Source organism: Engystomops pustulosus, chromosome 1, assembly GCF_040894005.1.
Source record: "Engystomops pustulosus chromosome 1, aEngPut4.maternal, whole genome shotgun sequence".
In the NCBI taxonomy this organism is placed as follows: domain Eukaryota; kingdom Metazoa; phylum Chordata; class Amphibia; order Anura; family Leptodactylidae; genus Engystomops; species Engystomops pustulosus.
In genome coordinates, this window is record NC_092411.1 from 204,486,755 (window position 1) to 204,500,665 (window position 13,911).

General features: G+C 38.4%; 5 non-coding genes across 5 annotated transcripts; all 5 read left to right on the top strand.

The window, feature by feature from the left end:
- The first annotated feature begins 10,457 nt into the window (after positions 1–10,457).
- On the top strand, positions 10,458–10,530 carry TRNAF-GAA (transfer RNA phenylalanine (anticodon GAA)). Its single transcript has one exon. It is a non-coding gene; the product is annotated as a tRNA-Phe (tRNA).
- A 173-nt stretch (positions 10,531–10,703) lies between these two features.
- On the top strand, positions 10,704–10,776 carry TRNAF-GAA (transfer RNA phenylalanine (anticodon GAA)). Its single transcript has one exon. It is a non-coding gene; the product is annotated as a tRNA-Phe (tRNA).
- A 939-nt stretch (positions 10,777–11,715) lies between these two features.
- TRNAS-GGA (transfer RNA serine (anticodon GGA)) lies at positions 11,716–11,788 on the top strand. Its single transcript has one exon. It is a non-coding gene; the product is annotated as a tRNA-Ser (tRNA).
- A 175-nt stretch (positions 11,789–11,963) lies between these two features.
- Positions 11,964–12,036, top strand: TRNAF-GAA (transfer RNA phenylalanine (anticodon GAA)). The gene has a single exon. It is a non-coding gene; the product is annotated as a tRNA-Phe (tRNA).
- A 939-nt stretch (positions 12,037–12,975) lies between these two features.
- Positions 12,976–13,048, top strand: TRNAF-GAA (transfer RNA phenylalanine (anticodon GAA)). The gene has a single exon. It is a non-coding gene; the product is annotated as a tRNA-Phe (tRNA).
- Positions 13,049–13,911: the final 863 nt, after the last annotated feature.

A 13,911-nucleotide genomic window follows, 5' to 3' on the forward strand; every position in this document is an offset into this window, starting at 1 on the left:
TACAACACAACACGTTTAAAAAATTTACTTCCGGTTTGGAAATTTTTGTTATTCTTGTAATTGTATTCACAATGTCTTTGCATTTCTATGATGTGGAACATCTTCAAATTCCCAAAACAGTGACCTCCACAACTAGCAGCACAGGCCGAAATAGCTCAGTTGGGAGAGCGTTAGACTGAAGATCTAAAGGTCCCTGGTTCGATCCTGGGTTTCGGCATCTTTTCACATGTACAAAAATACAACACAACACGTTTAAACAATTTACTTCCGGTTTGGAAATTTTTGATATTCTTGTAATTGTATTCACAATGTCTTTGCATTTCTATGATGTGGAACATCTTCAAATTCCCAAAACAGTGACCTCCACATCTAGCAGCACAGGCCGAAATAGATCAGTTGGGAGAGCGTTAGACTGAAGATCTAAAGGTCCCTGGTTCGATCCCGGGTTTCGGCATGTTTTTCTTTGGATATAAAACAACCGATAACTATTTTGGAAGTCTCCTTTTTCTTTCGTAAATTGATAGGGATGCTCCTCATTCAGGAAAGTACATGATAAAAGTACCCATTTCTAAATCCATCCCAAAACGTTTTTAGTAGGCTTTAAAACCACCAGCAAGGACTGATGCACTGAAAATCTCAACATCCCTACTTGAAATCCAATATTGGATATGCTTGGTAACCAAAACAATGTGATTGATGAAAGTTTAAAAAGTCTTTTGGTTTTGTTTTGTTTTTTCTTAGTCTATTAGAATTTCCATGCTGCCTGAAAATTGCCAGATTGTTCAAAATGTCCTGAGAAAAATATAGAACATAATTCAATTGAAAACAAAACGTTTTCTCAGAGGCTCAAATGGCTTGGTTGGCAGAGCATTAGGCTTAAGGTCCCTGTTTAGTTTCTGGGTTTTGGAAAGGTTCATATTAAATGTATTGTAACTTTGTGAAATTTAGTTCACGATGGAATGTCTTCAAATTCTTCAAAGGGAGATCATCTTTTCACTCTCGTGAAGCTAAAATAGTTCAGTGTGGAGAGCTTTACACTGAAGATCTTGAAGTATCTGGCACATCTCTAGGTTTTGCAATGGTCTCGCTGAAGCTCTACAGGTCCTTGCTCAGTATGCAGAGCTTTACACTGAAGATCTTGAAGTACCTGGCTCATCTCTAGGTTTTGCCATGGTCTCGCTGAAGCTCTAAAGGTCCTTGCTTCAATGTTAAGCTTTATCTTGCTAGTATATTGATACTTATCAACTAATTTAAAGAAATGTAGCTTCCTGTGAAGTAATTGGAAATTTTCTTGTGCTGGAGAGGACTCTGGTTTGTAATGCAGTTGGATTTCTATGCTGTTGTTGTGTCTTCAATTTTTTAAAAAAGTGTCCACGCTTACTCTTAGAGGAGGCCGAAATAGCTCAGTTGGGAGAGCGTTAGACTGAAGATCTAAAGTTCCCTGGTTCGATCCCGGGTTTCAGCATCTTTTTACACCATATAAATGTACAAAAATACAACACAACACGTTTAAAAAATTTACTTCCGGTGTGGAAAATTTTGTTATTCTTGTAATTGGATTCACAATGTCTTTGCATTTCTATGATGTGGAACATCTTCAAATTCCCAAAACAGTGACCTCCACAACTAGCAGCACAGGCCGAAATAGCTCAGTTGGGAGAGCGTTAGACTGAAGATCTAAAGGTCCCTGGTTCTATCCCGTTTTCGGCATGTTCATCTTTGGATATAAAACGACCGCTAACTATTTTGGAAGTCTCCTTTTTCTTTCGTAAATTGATAGGGATGCTCCTCATTCAGGAAAGTACATGATTAAAAGTACCCATTTCTAAATCCATCCCAAAACGTTTTCGGTAGGCTTTAAAACCACCAGCAAGGACTGATGCACTGAAAATCTCAACATCCCTACTTGAAATCCAATATTGGATATGCTTGGTAACCAAAACAATGTGATTGATGAAAGTTTAAAAAGTCTTTCGGTTTTGTTTTGTTTTTTCTTAGTCTATTAGAATTTCCATGCTGCCTGAAAATTGCCAGATTGTTCAAAATGTCCTGAGAAAAATATAGAAAATAATTAAATTGAAAACAAAACGTTTTCTCAGAAGCTCAAATGGCTTGGTTGGCAGAGCATTAGGCTTAAGGTCCCTGTTTAGTTCCTAGGTTTCGGAAAGGTTCATATTAAATGTATTGTAACTTTAAAAACAAGAAAAAATAATAAATGTAAATAAATAACCAAGTGGTTAAAAATCAATTTAATTTTATTATTATATAAATAATTAATAAATGACAAACATAAATAGGGGAACACACAGAAAAAGATTGCACAATACCCAATGTAAACTGTAATATATAGCAGCACAGGGCTCCCTATCATGCCCCAATATGACAATTCATAGTAAATGCAAAGAGTACTAAAGTACATATAGAAATCACCAATGGGATAAACAATGGATGAAGGGAAAACCACATACTATACAAAGAAGGTAAGTACAAATACAAGGATCACATACAGACCGTCGGTATTGTGCAATGACCCCGACACGTGTTTCGCCAGGAAACGGCTTCGTCTGGGGGACTGGAGAGCAAGAGGAGGAAGTGACTTAAAAACATTGGCCATCCAATCAAAGATCATCATATAATAAGTTGAAGTGGGACACCGGAGTTGAAAGAGATCTGTCGGCATATCGCGAGTGAAGTCGATGACGTCATATCTCGCGAGACGCGAGAATAGCGGGACAAACCCTCAGTGTCACGTTTACACCACAGTTATCGCGAGACTACGGACCTTAGTGGAATTTAAGACAACGACTGAGGATACCTAGGTAAGTATAGAAGGGGGATCTGCCGTGGAAACATTTGACAAATAAGGAAAGCAATGCCTGTATAATAAACAGGAACTTTCAGAATACAATAATCGTGAACCACAAAGTGTGGTGTTAAGAGTCATATAATCAATGAGTCATATAATAAATGACAATATATACAGCCAAAAGGAAGAAAAAGGTGAAGGAAAAAATTATATATATATAAAATTAATATATATAAAATTACATCGTTATATAGCATATCTGCAACAAAATACATATTGGTAATAAAAATTAATACACATTTGTACACAATACCAAAGACAAATGCTGGTGAAACAAAAACACACGTGCGGGTGCGAAAGTGCAAGTGAAAAATAGTGTAAAATAGTGACCAAGCATGCAAAAACAAAATATATTAATATATATATACACACATATCCATCTCAATATATAAATATTAAATATTGGTACCACGGGAGGGGGGGGGGGGGAGGAAGGAAGAAGAGAGAAGAGATGGGGCGGGGGGGGGGGGGGAAAGGGGTAAATGAAAAAAGAGGAAAAGGGGACTATCCGTGTGCATGGAAGGAAAAGTCGAGAGTCCCGGATGGAGGCTGCAGGGCCATATCATGGATGAAGAACCATATAGGATCGAAAGATCGGATGGGCGATCACTAAAACGATACAATGAAAGACAAATAGAAAACTTCATAAAAACATATTAAAAACAAGTAATAGAGAATGGGTACAAAATATTATCTCCAATTACTCAAAAAAGATCCAAACCACTAAAAATGGAAGTAAGGAAGAAAAAAGTGGATATGTATGGATATGTCTATCCACATGCAGAGTGAGAAACACAAGTATTCCAGGAGTATTATAAGAATGGCGCAAAGCTAAGATTTTCATTAAGCCCATAAGGGGAGATGGTGTTCAGTATGAAAATCCATCTAGCCTCTTTTTGTGCTAGAATGCGTTTCCAATTCCCCCCTCTGCCATTCAAAAGGACCCTATCAATGCCCCTTACCTTAAGGAGAGAGCCATCGCAGTTGTGATGTTGCTTGAAGTGTCGTGGGAGGGTTTTCAAAGTGCTGTCAAATTCTGTATCTTTAGCTGATTGAATGCCCAGGACATGTTCTCTAACCCTTCTTCTCAATTCCCTTGATGTAAGACCGACATACGACAAACCACATGGACAGGTCGCCAGGTATATAACCCCTACGGTAGTGCAGGTAATGGAATGAGTGATTTTAAACTTCTTTCGCTGAGATTCATCCCAGAAGTCAGTAGAGTTTTCAATATTCGGACAGGCAACACATGATCCACAGGAACGACAGCCCCATTTGGGTCCTCTAGATCCAAAGGCTTTATTCGGTGTCTGTCCCCTATGGTAGCTTTTAACTAGTTGATCTCTCAAGTTTCTAGATCTTCTAAATGTGATAGAAGGTTTGTTTGGGAGATATTTATCCAAAATGGGATCCGCCCTCAGAATCGCCCAATGTTTGGTGAGAATGGATCTAACCTTCTGATTTTGGAAATCATAAGTAGTGATAAATCTCACCAAATCTTTATCATCCTGTTGTTTGGGCTTAGTTGTTAGTAGGTCAGCCCGTTTTGCTTGTTTCGCTCGCTGATATCCTCTTTCAATTGATCTTTGCGAATATCCACGCTCTTCAAAACGTAACCTCATATCCCTTGCCTGTTTCTCGAAGTCCGTGTCCATGGTACAAATTCTGCGAATTCGCAAAAATTGACCAACAGGTATATTGTCGATCAGATTTTGTGGATGTGCCGAAGAGGCATGTAAGAGAGAATTAGTTGCGGTTTCTTTTCTGTATACATCACATGTCACCAGGCCATCATCTCTCACTCCAAATAAAACGTCCAGGAATTCAATGTTGTTTCTCCCCATCCTGTAAGTGAGTTTAAGGTTGATGTCATTCTGATTCAATACCTGCATAAATTCATGCAACTCATTTCAGTACCCTGCCATACCATCACCACATCATCTATATACCTGGACCATAGGTGTACCTTCTCCGCATGACGTGTAGGGTTAACCAAAAATATTTCCCTCTCCCACAGCCCCAGGAACAGATTCGCATATGAGGGCGCACACGAGGCCCCCATAGCTGTACCCTGGAGCTGTAGGTAGAGGGTTTCACGGAACATAAAGAAATTGTGGGTTAATGCAAATTCCAGGAGTGTAACTAGAAAGGTTACCAATTCTGGATCCAAATCAGACATGCCTAGGAAAAATCTTGTGGCATTGATGCCATCACAGTGGCGTATGGACGTGTACAGTGATTCCACGTCACAAATTACTAAAAACATGTCTGGTTCAAGATGAATGCCATCCATCTTTCTCAAAATGTCAGTCGTATCCTTTAAGTACGAGGGAAGGCATTCAACTAGAGGGCGCAAGAAATAATCGACATACCTGCAGATCGGCTCACACAGGCTCTCCACACCAGAAACAATCGGTCGTCCAGGAGGGTTATCCAGCCCCTTATGGATTTTGGGGAGTAGGTAGAAACTTGATATCTTAGGATGTTGTGGCAAAAGGGCACTGTACTGGATTCGTGTAATGATGCCATGAACAACTGCAGCTTCCAGAATCTGGGAGAGTTCTGTCGTATATTTGGTAAGGGGATTGAAGGTAAGTCTCCTGTAACAAGAGGAATCCCTTAGTTGTCGTAATGCTTCTCTTTCGTAAGATTTTACTGGCCAGATCACCACATTTCCCCCTTTGTCGGAGGGTTTAATAACCACATCCCTCATCTGTTTCAATTCATCAATGGCTATTCTTTGAGCTGGTGTACAATTATTCCCATCCTTTACATTCCTAGAAAGTTTTTGTAAATCATTCGTGACCAATTTGACAAATAATTCAATGTTCGGATGACCCGAAAAGGAAGGAAAGGATTTAGACTTGGGAATCAAAGAGGGAGGAAACTTACTCAGAGTGGGAGTCTCGTGTTCCACTGCTAGTTCCTCCAGCGCTCTCAAAGCCTCTTGTTCTTGTGATGACGGGAATAGGTGTAAATCAATGTCTTGATGAAAGAATTTTTTATAACATAGTTTCCTGGCGAATAGATGGAGATCTTTTACTGCTAGAAAGCAATCAAAGGAAGAAGTAGGTGAAAATGTCATACCCCATCTTCCTTTTGGTGTTGTATTGTAACTTTGTGAAATTTAGTTCACGATGGAATGTCTTCAAATTCTTCAAAGGGAAATCATCTTTTCACTCTCGTGAAGCTAAAATAGTTCAGTGTGGAGAGCTTTACACTGAAGATCTTGAAGTATCTGGCACATCTCTAGGTTTTGCAATGGTCTCGCTGAAGCTCTACAGGTCCTTGCTCAGTATGCAGAGCTTTACACTGAAGATCTTGAAGTACCTGGCTCATCTCTAGGTTTTGCCATGGTCTCACTGAAGCTCTAAAGGTCCTTGCTTCAATGTTAAGCTTTATCTTGGTAGTATATTGATACTTATCAACTAATTTAAAGAAATATAGCTTCCTGTGAAGTAATTGGAAATTTTATTGTGCTGGAGAGGACTCTGGTTTGTAATGCAGTTGGATTTCTATGCTGTTGTTGTGTCTTCAATTTTTTAAAAAAGTGTCCACGCTTACTCTTAGAGGAGGCCGAAATAGCTCAGTTGGGAGAGCGTTAGACTGAAGATCTAAAGGTCCCTGGTTCGATCCCGGGTTTCAGCATCTTTTTACACCATATAAATGTACAAAAATACAACACAACACGTTTAAAAAATTTACTTCCGGTGTGGAAAATTTTGTTATTCTTGTAATTGGATTCACAATGTCTTTGCATTTCTATGATGTGGAACATCTTCAAATTCCCAAAACAGTGACCTCCACAACAAGCAGCACAGGCCGAAATAGCTCAGTTGGGAGAGCGTTAGACTGAAAATCTAAAGGTCCCTGGTTCTATCCCGGGTTTCGGCATGTTCATCTTTGGATATAAAACGACCGCTAACTATTTTGGAAGTCTCCTTTTTCTTTCGTAAATTGATAGGAATGCTCCTCATTCAGGAAAGTACATGATTAAAAGTACCCATTTCTAAATCCATCCCAAAACGTTTTCAGTAGGCTTTAAAACCACCAGCAAGGACTGATGCACTGAAAATCTCAACATCCCTACTTGAAATCCAATATTGGATATGCTTGGTAACCAAAACAATGTGATTGATGAAAGTTTAAAAAGTCTTTCGGTTTTGTTTTGTTTTTTCTTAGTCTATTAGAATTTCCATGCTGCCTGAAAATTGCCAGATTGTTCAAAATGTCCTGAGAAAAATATAGAACATAATTCAATTGAAAACAAAACGTTTTCTCAGAGGCTCAAATGGCTTGGTTGGCAGAGCATTAGGCTTAAGGTCCCTGTTTAGTTTCTGGGTTTTGGAAAGGTTCATATTAAATGTATTGTAACTTTGTGAAATTTAGTTCACGATGGAATGTCTTCAAATTCTTCAAAGGGAGATCATCTTTTCACTCTCGTGAAGCTAAAATAGTTCAGTGTGGAGAGCTTTACACTGAAGATCTTGAAGTATCTGGCACATCTCTAGGTTTTGCAATGGTCTCGCTAAAGCTCTACAGGTTCTTGCTCAGTATGCAGAGCTTTACACTAAAGATCTTGAAGTACCTGGCTCATCTCTAGGTTTTGCCATGGTCTCGCTGAAGCTCTAAAGGTCCTTGCTTCAATGTTAAGCTTTATCTTGCTAGTATATTGATACTTATCAACTAATTTAAAGAAATGTAGCTTCCTGTGAAGTAATTGGAAATTTTCTTGTGCTGGAGAGGACTCTGGTTTGTAATGCAGTTGGATTTCTATGCTGTTGTTGTGTCTTCAATTTTTTTAAAAAGTGTCCACGCTTATTCTTAGAGGAGGCCGAAATAGCTCAGTTGGGAGAGCGTTAGACTAAAGGTCCCTGGTTCGATCCCGTGTTTCGGCATCTTTTCACACCATATAAATGTACAAAAATACAACACAACACGTTTAAAAACTTTACTACCGTTTTGGAAATTTTTGTTATTCTTGTAATTGTATTCACAATGTCTTTGCATTTCTATGATGTGGAACATCTTCAAATTCCCAAAACAGTGACCTCCACAACTAGCAGCACAGGCCAAAATAGCTCAGTTGGGAGAGCGTTAGACTGAAGATCTAAAGGTCCCTGGTTCGATCCCGGGTTTTGGCATGTTCTTCTTTGGATATAAAACAACCGATAACTATTTTGGAAGTCTCCTTTTTCTTTCGTAAATTGATAGGGATGCTCCTCATTCAGGAAAGTACATGATTAAAAGTACCCATTTCTAAATCCTTCCCAAAACGTTTTCAGTAGGCTTTAAAACCACCAGCAAGGACTGATGCACTGAAAATCTCAACATCCCTACTTGAAATCCAATATTGGATATGCTTGGTAACCAAAACAATGTGATTGATGAAAGTTTAAAAAGTCTTTCGGTTTTGTTTTGTTTTTTCTTAGTCTATTAGAATTTCCATGCTGCCTGAAAATTGCCAGATTGTTCAAAATGTCCTGAGAAAAATATAGAACATAATTCAATTGAAAACAAAACGTTTTCTCAGAGGCTCAAATGGCTTGGTTGGCAGAGCATTAGGCTTAAGGTCCCTGTTTAGTTTCTGGGTTTTGGAAAGGTTCATATTAAATGTATTGTAACTTTGTGAAATTTAGTTCACAATGGAATGTCTTCAAATTCTTCAAAGGGAGATCATCTTTTCACTCTCGTGATGCTAAAATAGTTCAGTGTGGAGAGCTTTACACTGAAGATCTTGAAGTATCTGGCACATCTCTTGGTTTTGCAATGGTCTCGCTGAAGCTCTACAGGTCCTTGCTCAGTATGCAGAGCTTTACACTGAAGATCTTGAAGTACCTGGCTCATCTCTAGGTTTTGCCATGGTCTCGCTGAAGCTCTAAAGGTCCTTGCTTCAATCTTAAGCTTTATCTTGCTAGTATATTGATACTTATCAACTAATTTAAAGAAATGTAGCTTCCTGTGAAGTAATTGGAAATTTTCTTGTGCTGGAGAGGACTCTGGTTTGTAATGCAGTTGGATTTCTATGCTGTTGTTGTGTCTTCAATTTTTTAAAAAAGTGTCCATGCTTACTGTTAAAAGGAGGCCGAAATAGCTCAGTTGGGAGAGCGTTAGACTGAAGATCTAAAGGTCCCTGGTTCGATCCCGGGTTTCGGCATCTTTTCACACGATATAATTATACAAAAATACAACACAACACGTTTAAAAAATTTACTTCCGGTTTGGAAATTTTTGTTATTCTTGTAATTGTATTCACAATGTCTTTGCATTTCTATGATGGGGAACATCTTCAAATTCCCAAAACAGTGACCTCCACAACTGGCAGCACAGGCCGAAATAGCTCAGTTGGGAGAGCGTTAGACTGAAGATCTAAAGGTCCCTGGTTCGATCCCGGGTTTCGGCATGTTGTTCTTTGGATATAAAACAACCGATAACTATTTTGGAAGTCTCCTTTTTCTTTCGTAAATTGATAGGTATGCTCCTCATTCAGGAAAGTACATGATTAAAAGTACCCATTTCTAAATCCATCCCAAAACGTTTTCAGTAGGCTTTAAAACCACCAGCAAGGACTGATGCACTGAAAATCTCAACATCCCTACTTGAAATCCAATATTGCATATGCTTGGTAACCAAAACAATGTGATTGATGAAAGTTTAAAAAGTCTTTCGGTTTTGTTTCGTTTTTTCTTAGTCTATTAGAATTTCCATGCTGCCTGAAAATTGCCAGATTGTTCAAAATGTCCTGAGAAAAATATAGAACATAATTCAATTGAAAACAAAACGTTTTCTCAGAGGCTCAAATGGCTTGGTTGGCAGAGCATTAGGCTTAAGGTCCCTGTTTAGTTTCTGGGTTTTGGAAAGGTTTATATTAAATGTATTGTAACTTTGTGAAATTTAGTTCACGATGGAATGTCTTCAAATTCTTCAAAGGGAGATCATCTTTTCACTCTCGTGAAGCTAAAATAGTTCAGTGTGAAGAGCTTTACACTGAAGATCTTGAAGTATCTGGCACATCTCTAGGTTTTGCAATGGTCTCGCTGAAGCTCTACAGGTCCTTGCTCAGTATGCAGAGCTTTACACTGAAGATCTTGAAGTACCTGGCTCATCTCTAGGTTTTGCCATGGTCTCGCTGAAGCTCTAAAGGTCCTTGCTTCAATCTTAAGCTTTATCTTGCTAGTATATTGATACTTATCAACTAATTTAAATAAATGTAGCTTCCTGTGAAGTAATTGGAAATTTTCTTGTGCTGGAGAGGACTCTGGTTTGTAATGCAGTTGGATTTCTATGCTGTTGTTGTGTTTTCAATTTTTTAATAAAGTGTCCACGCTTGCTGTTAGAGGAGGCCGAAATAGCTCAGTTGGGAGAGCGTTAGACTGAAGATCTAAAGGTCCCTGGTTCGATCCCGGGTTTCGGCATCTTTTCACACCATATAAATGTACAAAAATACAACACAACACGTTTAAAAAATTTACTTCCGGTTTGGAAATTTTTGTTATTCTTGTAATTGTATTCACATTGTCTTTGCATTTCTATGATGTGGAACATCTTCAAATTCCCAAAACAGTGACCTCCACAACTAGCAGCACAGGCCGAAATAGCTCAGTTGGGAGAGCGTTAGACTGAAGATCTAAAGGTCCCTGGTTCGATCCCGGGTTTCGGCATCTTTTCACACCATATAAATGTACAAAAATACAACACAACACGTTTAAAAACTTTACTTCCGCTTTGGAAATTTTTGTTATTCTTGTAATTGTATTCACAATGTCTTTGCATTTCTATGATGTGGAACATCTTCAAATTCCCAAAACAGTGACCTCCACAACTAGCAGCACAGGCCGAAATAGCTCAGTTGGGAGAGCGTTAGACTGAAGATCTAAAGGTCCCTGGTTCGATCCCGGGTTTCGGCATGTTCTTCTTTGGATATAAAACAACCGATAACTATTTTGGAAGTCTCCTTTTTCTTTCGTAAATTGATAGGAATGCTCCTCATTCAGGAAAGTACATGATTAAAAGTACCCATTTCTAAATCCATCCCAAAACGTTTTCAGTAGGCTTTAAAACCACCAGCAAGGACTGATGCACTGAAAATCTCAACATCCCTACTTGAAATCCAATATTGGATATGCTTGGTAACCAAAACAATGTGATTGATGAAAGTTTAAAAAGTCTTTCGGTTTTGTTTTGTTTTTTCTTAGTCTATTAGAATTTCCATGCTGCCTGAAAATTGCTAGCTTGTTCAAATTGTCCTGAGAAAAATATAGAACATAATTTAATTGAAAACAAAACGTTTTCTCAGAGGCTCAAATGGCTTGGTTGGCAGAGCATTAGGCTTAAGGTCCCTGTTTAGTTTCTGGGTTTTGGAAAGGTTCATATTAAATGTATTGTAACTTTGTGAAATTTAGTTCACGATGGAATGTCTTCAAATTCTTCAAAGGGAGATCATCTTTTCACTCTCGTGAAGCTAAAATAGTTCAGTGTGAAGAGCTTTACACTGAAGATCTTGAAGTATCTGGCACATCTCTAGGTTTTGCAATGGTCTCGCTGAAGCTCTACAGGTCCTTGCTCAGTATGCAGAGCTTTACACTGAAGATCATGAAGTACCTGGCTCATCTCTAGGTTTTGCCATGGTCTCGCTGAAGCTCTAAAGGTCCTTGCTTCAATGTTAAGCTTTATCTTGCTAGTATATTGATACTTATCAACTAATTTAAAGAAATGTAGCTTCCTGTGAAGTAATTGGAAATTTTCTTGTGCTGGAGAGGACTCTGGTTTGTAATGCAGTTGGATTTCTATGTAGTTGTTGTGTCTTCAATTTTTTAAAAAAGTGTCCACGCTTACCATTAGAGGAGGCCGAAATAGCTCAGTTGGGAGAGCGTTAGACTGGAGATCTAAAGGCCCCTGGTTCGATCCCGGGTTTCAGCATATTTTCACACCATATAAATGTACAAAAATACAACACAACACGTTTAAAAACTTTACTTCCGCTTTTTGGAAATTTTTGTTATTCTTGTAATTGTATTCACAATGTCTTTGCATTTCTATGATGTGGAACATCTTCAAATTCCCAAAACAGTGACCTCCACAACTCGCAGCACAGGCCGAAATAGCTCAGTTGGGAGAGCGTTAGACTGAAGATCTAAAGGTCCCTGGTTCGATCCCGGGTTTCGGCATGTTCTTCTTTGGATATAAAACAACCGATAACTATTTTGGAAGTCTCCTTTTTCTTTCGTAAATTGATAGGGATGCTCCTCATTCAGGAAAGTACATGAGTAAAAGTACCCATTTCTAAATCCATCCCAAAACGTTTTCAGTAGGCTTTAAAACCACCAGCAAGGACTGATGCACTGAAAATCTCAACATCCCTACTTGAAATCCAATATTGGATATGCTTGGTAACCAAAACAATGTGATTGATGAAAGTTTAAAAAGTCTTTCGGTTTTGTTTTGTTTTTTCTTAGTCTATTAGAATTTCCAAGCTGCCTGAAAATTGCCAGATTGTTCAAATTGTCCTGAGAAAAATATAGAACATAATTCAATTGAAAACAAAACGTTTTCTCAGAGGCTCAAATGGCTTGGTTGGCAGAGCATTAGGCTTAAGGTCCCTGTTTAGTTTCTGGGTTTTGGAAAGGTTCATATTAAATGTATTGTAACTTTGTGAAATTTAGTTCACGATGGAATGTCTTCAAATTCTTCAAAGGGAGATCATCTTTTCACTCTCGTGAAGCTAAAATAGTTCAGTATGAAGAGCTTTACACTGAAGATCTTGAAGTATCTGGCACATCTCTAGGTTTTGCAATGGTCTCGCTGAAGCTCTACAGGTCCTTGCTCAGTATGCAGAGTTTTACACTGAAGATCTTGAAGTACCTGGCTCATCTCTAGGTTTTGCCATGGTCTCGCTGAAGCTCTAAAGGTCCTTGCTTCAATCTTAAGCTTTATCTTGCTAGTATATTGATACTTATCAACTAATTTAAAGAAATGTAGCTTCCTGTGAAGTAATTGGAAATTTTCTTGTGCTGGAGAGGACTCTGGTTTGTAATGCAGTTGGATTTCTATGTAGTTGTTGTGTCTTCAATTTTTTAAAAAAGTGTCCACGCTTGCTGTTAGAGGAGGCCGAAATAGCTCAGTTGGGAGAGCGTTAGACTGAAGATCTAAAGGCCCCTGGTTCGATCCCGGGTTTCGGCATCTTTTCACACCATATAAATGTACAAAAATACAACACAACACGTTTAAAAACTTTACTTCCGCTTTTTGGAAATTTTTGTTATTCTTGTAATTGTATTCACAATGTCTTTGCATTTCTATGATGTGGATCATCTTCAAATTCCCAAAACAGTGACCTTCACAACTCGCAGCACAGGCCGAAATAGCTCAGTTGGGAGAGCGTTAGACTGAAGATCTAAAGGTCCCTGGTTCGATCCCGGGTTTTGGCATGTTCTTCTTTGGATATAAAACAACCGATAACTATTTTGGAAGTCTCCTTTTTCTTTCGTAAATTGATAGGAATGCTCCTCATTCAGGAAAGTACATGATTAAAAGTACCCATTTCTAAATCCATCCCAAAACGTTTTCAGTAGGCCTTAAAACCACCAGCAAAGACTGATGCACTGAAAATCTCAACATCCCTACTTGAAATCCAATATTGGATATGCTTGGTAACCAAAACAATGTGATTGATGAAAGTTTAAAAAGTCTTTCGGTTTTGTTTTGTTTTTTCTTAGTCTATTAGAATTTCCATGCTGCCTGAAAATTGCCAGATTGTTCAAAATGTCCTGAGAAAAATATAGAACATAATTCAATTGAAAACAAAACGTTTTCTCAGAGGCTCAAATGGCTTGGTTGGCAGAGCATTAGGCTTAAGGTCCCTGTTTAGTTTCTGGGTTTTGGAAAGGTTTATATTAAATGTATTGTAACTTTGTGAAATTTAGTTCACGATGGAATGTCTTCAAATTCTTCAAAGGGAGATCATCTTTTCACTCTCGTGAAGCTAAAATAGTTCAGTGTGAAGAGCTTTACACTGAAGATCTTGAAGTATCTGGCACATCTCT